The sequence below is a fragment of the Apis dorsata genome, unplaced genomic scaffold, assembly GCF_000469605.1.
Source record: "Apis dorsata unplaced genomic scaffold, Apis dorsata 1.3 scaffold_129, whole genome shotgun sequence".
In the NCBI taxonomy this organism is placed as follows: domain Eukaryota; kingdom Metazoa; phylum Arthropoda; class Insecta; order Hymenoptera; family Apidae; genus Apis; species Apis dorsata.
Window position 1 is genome coordinate 354,317 of NW_006263422.1, and position 6,295 is coordinate 360,611.

The following is a 6,295-nucleotide window of genomic DNA, read 5'->3' on the forward strand; positions in this document are numbered from 1 at the left end:
AAGGCGCGTCCGGTTGATTTGCGAAACAAATGGCAAAACGTGGGCCGCAAACGAGTGGCAACGTGCAACTATAAATGGAACCTGTAATTCCAAACCATCGACCGTGTCACAAGGAAAATAAACCGTGAAAGGAATCGAAATTTTCAAAGAATCTCTCTGAAAAGAGAAATTCTTTCTAAATCAGCTAAATATTACGATAACATGTAATACTAAGAATTGTGAAATATAGATATAATACCTAAATATAAAATCTAATAAAAGATTAAAAGATTGTTCCTTCGATAAGATAAGCATCGCAAATTCTATAAATTTTAAACTATTAAAGATTATTACAGATTTATAATACACGATATATATATATATATGATAAATATTAAATATAATAAAAAATATTGATCATAATATATATTCATTTATAACAAATAACAAGCAGAAAGGAGAAAGAAGAAAATAGTTCCTCTGATTACATAAAAAAGACTATATATTACGGGTATACGTATCTATATCTACATTCCTGACACTAATTTCAAGATTTCAACATAGTGATCAAGATCGATAATCAATCCTTCCCGCAAATTGTATCATTAGATTGTTTGCTATATTAAACCGCGAAGAAAAAAAAGATAGTTCCTCCTCTCTCGACACATTCCGCAAATTCTCGAAAGGTCAGCGTACCAATTAAGCCTCGTAGAGCACGGTCTTGTCATCGTTTCGTTGCTTCGAAACGAAAAAGAAAGCAACAAGTATATAAACGAGTGGTACGTAAAAAATAATTAATCGTGCCGCGATAAAGAATACACACATCGAGAAAGGTTTCGTCGTGCAACAGGGATGGGGTGTTGAAATGCCAGAGGGACATTTTGAAAATCTTTGCTTCGGCGCATGCGTGCCGACGCACTCGGCGCCCGATGGAGCACGATGAAGCTGTCCCTCGGTGGATGAAGAAGGGTCGAGACCCGGAGAAGAGAAGCTTTTCTCATGGTGTGCGTCGACGTCGGATCAGCCAGGACACACAAGACGTCGCGACGCGTCGTTCGCCGATCCTCGCGGTTTAATCTCTTGATTTCACACCTCTCGCTCGATTCAGACTTGACCCATCGATTGATCCCATGGACACGATATAATAAAAATAAAATCAAAAGAGGAATACGAAATAAATATTTGGAAAATATATAATTAGAAAATATAAAACGGAATAAATAATAAATGTATAATAACGTGAAACGATACAAGGATGATAAATATAAATAAAATAATAGGAAATAAAGAATAGAAAATAAAAAAAAGAAACGATATAATAAATATAAAAAAAGAAAAAAAGAAAGAAAGGAAGGAAGAAGTGTAGTATATTCGGAGAAAGAAAATTATGCCGGGTGAAAAGAGGGAGAGAGGCTTGAGACAAACGACGTCAGGAATAAGAGAGGGTTCTCCGTCAAAAACGAGCGAGCTTGAAGTAAGAACACGCGGTAGCTCGATGATCCCTCTTCCCCGTGCAATGCCACATAACCCAAAGACCGTGAAGACGGAGAAGAATCGTTTGAGATTGATCATGGAGAACAACAGAGGTCTTGTGGACGCGTTGGAGAAGGAGCGAAGGATCAACGTGGACGAGGATGAGGATGGATATCGAGTGTCCTCCACTAGGGAGCCGGCTGCACCGCGATACTGTGACCTGTCCTGCAACGTGTATCGATGTCCTGTGCGAAAGGTGATTCCCTTCTTCGTTTCAAACTTCTTATTTTTCAAACTTCTTCTTCCTTTGCTTGTCATCGATCATTGATGAAAACAGAAATCTAATAAAATTTATCAAAGGATCGAGGCGCGAAATATTGAATTAGTGAATTTATTGTAGTGGAAAGAAAAAACACGACGATTTTTTTCTAATATCGATGCAAAGCCGAATAGATTGACTTATTTTAGATTTAATTAAGGGTTCCTAATATGAATTTTATTTTTTGTGAAGTTTCTTTCGATATTAAACTATACTGATGCAATTATCAATTCTTTTATTTGGATTTTAATTTTCGTTGATAAATTTTCATGACATCAATATGTTTGTTGAAGTCTTTTTTTATTTTATTATTGTAATTTTATTTTACGTAACTTTACCGTTTTATGTCGAGATCAATACTTTATTAATAGCTTGATATTGTGTTGTCGAAGTCTGTTATTTCATAATTATCATTAAAATTTCGAATATTGTCCTTTTAAAAATTGACATAATAATATTTTTAATGGATGTTTTTTTAATTGAATCTTTTAAACTCTTTTGGAATAAATTTACTAATATTACTCGTTCATCGTTCTCATTTTCTATTTCGTGACATTGAAAAATTGCACTTGAACCGACACAAAGGGGAATAATTAGATATAATTGCATGAAAAAATGCGGGTCGCCTTTCTTATCACGATTTCTTTAATCCCCATCGCTTCTAATTCGATTCATTAAACGCATCGCATAGACAATGTTCCACTTGAAAATTTTCTGAACCATAAGCCATTCATTTCTCTCCATCCACGAGTCATGGTACTTTTAACATTCGAATTGCGCTCTGAAAAACGTTTTGCATTTTGAAAAGGACCTTTAAACACAATTCTTTTAATAATTTTATTCAGTAAGTCTTATCCTTACATGTTTCGAAACGATTTGGTTAGATCTTTTTTGCATCACTGATTTCCTTTTAATTGTGGATTCGATTTATAATCCTTAAAGTATCTTGTGATGAAAAGATGTGATTGTTGAATATTATTTAATTTTTCTGTAAAAAATTTTTTATTATAAACGATGTCGTCAGGATCACTTGGATAATAATTTGTTAACTAATAATATTATATATAAATTACATTTGAATAAATTTTATTTGAAATAATAAATAGATGAGTTATATTTGCGTTGACGAGTGATACATTTCATATTTTTGTTAAAAAATTTTTAATAAATCATCTATAAACTTTGTTATGCAACAATTTAATCTTTATTTTCAATTTTAAGATACATTGGCATAGTTTGAACGAAAAAAAGATAAAGTGGGACGCATTGTATATTACTTTGAAACAATTGAAGAAATTTTAAGAGGATAAAAATAAATTAAAGATGGTAGTATTTGAATTTACGATTTAATGTTTTTTTTCCTTTTTGTGTACGCTTTTGTTAGCATCTCATGTGTGTTAAATTTTCAAATTAAACTTAAAACATTTTTCAATATTTCGATGGGTATAATATACGTACATTTTCAGTTTCTCTTTGATTCAGAAGATACTATGAATATATTATGAGGGATGAATGATATGAAATACTTACTTAACAATAAGATAAGAATGACGTCAAATCTACAAAGGAAACAAATAGACGATGATAATATTAATGTTTATAAAATATGTGACGTTGAATTTCAATAATTAAAACGAAGATTAAACGTTAAATTAGATTATGCAAGGAATGATTCATAAAGATGTTTTTTAATATGATTATTCGCCGCGGCATTCAATGCATAATTCGATAACTCCTGATAAATCGTTCAACAAATTGACAGACATATTTCTATACAGTGCAAGCTTTCCACGAAAGGATACAATGGAAATTACATGATAATTTCTCTGTTTTTCTATCTTATCTCAGGCTATCCTTCCATACAAAGAATTTTAATTGTATTACAATTTGAAGGAAACATCGTACAATTAAGTAATTAATGCTAAGAAGCCGTATTTAAAGTAATGTTTATTTTCTGTTGCATTATCATTTGACCATCATTATTTCTTTAATTATCTAATAATGCATATTGAATAATATAAAAGATAATATTAATAGAATAAAATTCATTTATTTTAAAATTATTTTTCGAGGGAATTAAATTTAAAAATTTAAATAAGAATTTAATCTAAAAAATATTATGTAGAATAACTTTTTATACAATTTATTCATATTATCCACTTTAAAAAATATTCGCGTTTTGACTTGATCTTCTTGATTTTCTTCAAAATAATTTTTTTTCTTCGATTTATTTTTGCATATAGAATTATTTTTCGTTTGATTGGCTATTTTATTCTGTATTACAGTTTCGATGTTGAAATAGAAATTTCTCATTAAGAAGAAAGTTTCGTAGTCTTAAATAATTTAAACTCGATTCTATATCGTAGATCGTAGATTCTTGATTACTTCTCACGATGGTACATACTATTTCGTCACAATACATGGCACGTTCATTCGCTTTGTCGCTTTATTTCTTACAATTGGACCGAAATAGGGCAAAGAAGAGCACTCGAGAGATTTAATTCTGTCGTGCTAGCGTCGCGTTTAAAATAGTAGGAGTATACTTGAAGCGATCATTCGAAAGCATAAAGTCTTTAACTCAGATTTGAATTCGTATTGTGATCATTACAAGCGAATTTTTCAAATTCTTTGGAAAATATTTATAATAGAAGATTTTGTTCTGAAAATTGAATTTATTTTATGTCTTATGAAAATGAAAATCTTGTGAAATCTTATGAAAATCAGAATATTTTCGATATGTGATTTAAAAAATATATTTTTATTTAATGAATAAATTTTATTTGTGAATGAAAATATTTTAATCGAAATTTTGTTTTAATTTTTATTTATGAAAATAAATATATATATATCGTTTTTACATTATATTAAGTTATACATAAAAATTTTCAAATAAAAAATCGTTTGTGATTTTATCATATATATATTAAATAAATGTATGAAATAATTCATCAATAATTATAATTCGTAATTTGATAATTATTATTATCTAATAAATATTTTTTGTTAATTAATTATTTTTACTTTTAGAAAAGAAAATTTGAATTTTTAATTCTTAGACAACAATTTTTACGAAAGTGAAATTTTTGTCTCGATTCCAGAACATCGAAATCGATCGTCAACGAGTTGTATTTTTATTTTTGACTCGACCAAGCAAGGAAGTGTATTTTAGTCACGTGCAGCATATATGCGAGCAGAACACTTCATGTTCCTCGTCGTGTATGTTCTTCAGGTTCAGAAAAATCTCTTCGTCTTATCAAAATATCGTGTCAAATTGAAAATTAACCTCTTAATTCTTAGATAAATCAATCTTATATTAAATTTTTGATTTCGACAGAAAAGATAGGCAAATTAAGTTATAAAATACATATCCAAACTAACAAATTATTTTCAGATTCTCAAAATTAATTTATCGCCTTTACTCGAAGCAATTATTTCAATTTCCTGAAAATTTAACGCGCTTTCGAGCGCAAGATTCTTCAACTTCCGGTGCGTGTCATAATTGAAGTCGTATATATAGTTTCACCAGAAGTTCCCACTAATTCACAGCCGATGAATCTTCCGGATAAAAAAGATTAAAATAATAGAATACAAGAGCAACGATGGAATTTATTCAGCTTTCACCTTAGAACCTTCGTTTCCTTTCTCTTGCCAGCTTCTTATCCGGCCATCTTATGCTACCATTGGAAAGATAAGCCTCTGATTCCTATGTAAATAAAATTGAGAGAAAAGGGAGGCTTCTGTCGTGAAGCGTAACGATGGAATGATTAGGTTAACCATTTATTGGCTAAAAAATTTAATTGTTTTAAAGACAAGTAACAAATAACATAATATCTGTTTAAATTTCTTCTTCGTTTCATGATAAGAAGAAATTAAAGAAAAGATTGATATCAAATCAACATTGAGAAAAGTTTATAAAGATATATATAGACTTATAGAAAATCAAAATTATCAAAAAATTAATATTGCTTTTCATCCTAAAAATATATATTATCTGTTATTAAAACTATTAATTATATAAATTTTCTTTACATATATTATATAAAATAAACTAAAATAATGTAAGATAAATGATAAGATTGCAATTTCAAAAATTGATGATATTTAAACAATAATTTATACAATAAAACGAAAATATAAAATTGAGGTTAATGTTTGAATGCACTGTGAATCACGAGCTAATTAAGAATGATTCATCATTAATTCAATATTAATTTCTTATTTAATATGCTACTTGTGAGTTAAATAATATCTTGCTACTTAATGATGATTTACAACAGAACAGAATTAGAATTTAGAAAAATCGTTATTTTTTCTATGTAACAGTGTATGTATAATGAAAAAAGCATTAACAATATGTAAATATTTTTTAAAAATATTTAATTATAATTTTATTTTATTTATTATTTTTAAATATAATTATTCAATGTGAATATTATATTATTTTTCTTTCTTGGGTATTTTTTATTCGTGATCATTTCTAGATTTGATTTAAATTAGATTTAGATTATGTAAAAAAATAGTTGA

The 6,295-nt window shown here is 28.5% G+C and overlaps 1 long non-coding RNA gene across 2 annotated transcripts in view; it reads right to left on the minus strand.

Annotated features, from left to right (window-relative positions):
• Positions 1-4,578: 4,578 nt before the first annotated feature.
• The window catches only part of LOC102674337, a 3,494-nt gene continuing 1,777 nt past the window's right edge, over positions 4,579-6,295 (minus strand). For both annotated transcript variants that reach the window (XR_421296.2, XR_004150018.1), the window contains one exon: positions 4,579-5,555. This is a non-coding gene — a long non-coding RNA (uncharacterized LOC102674337). The remainder of the gene's footprint in view (positions 5,556-6,295) is intronic.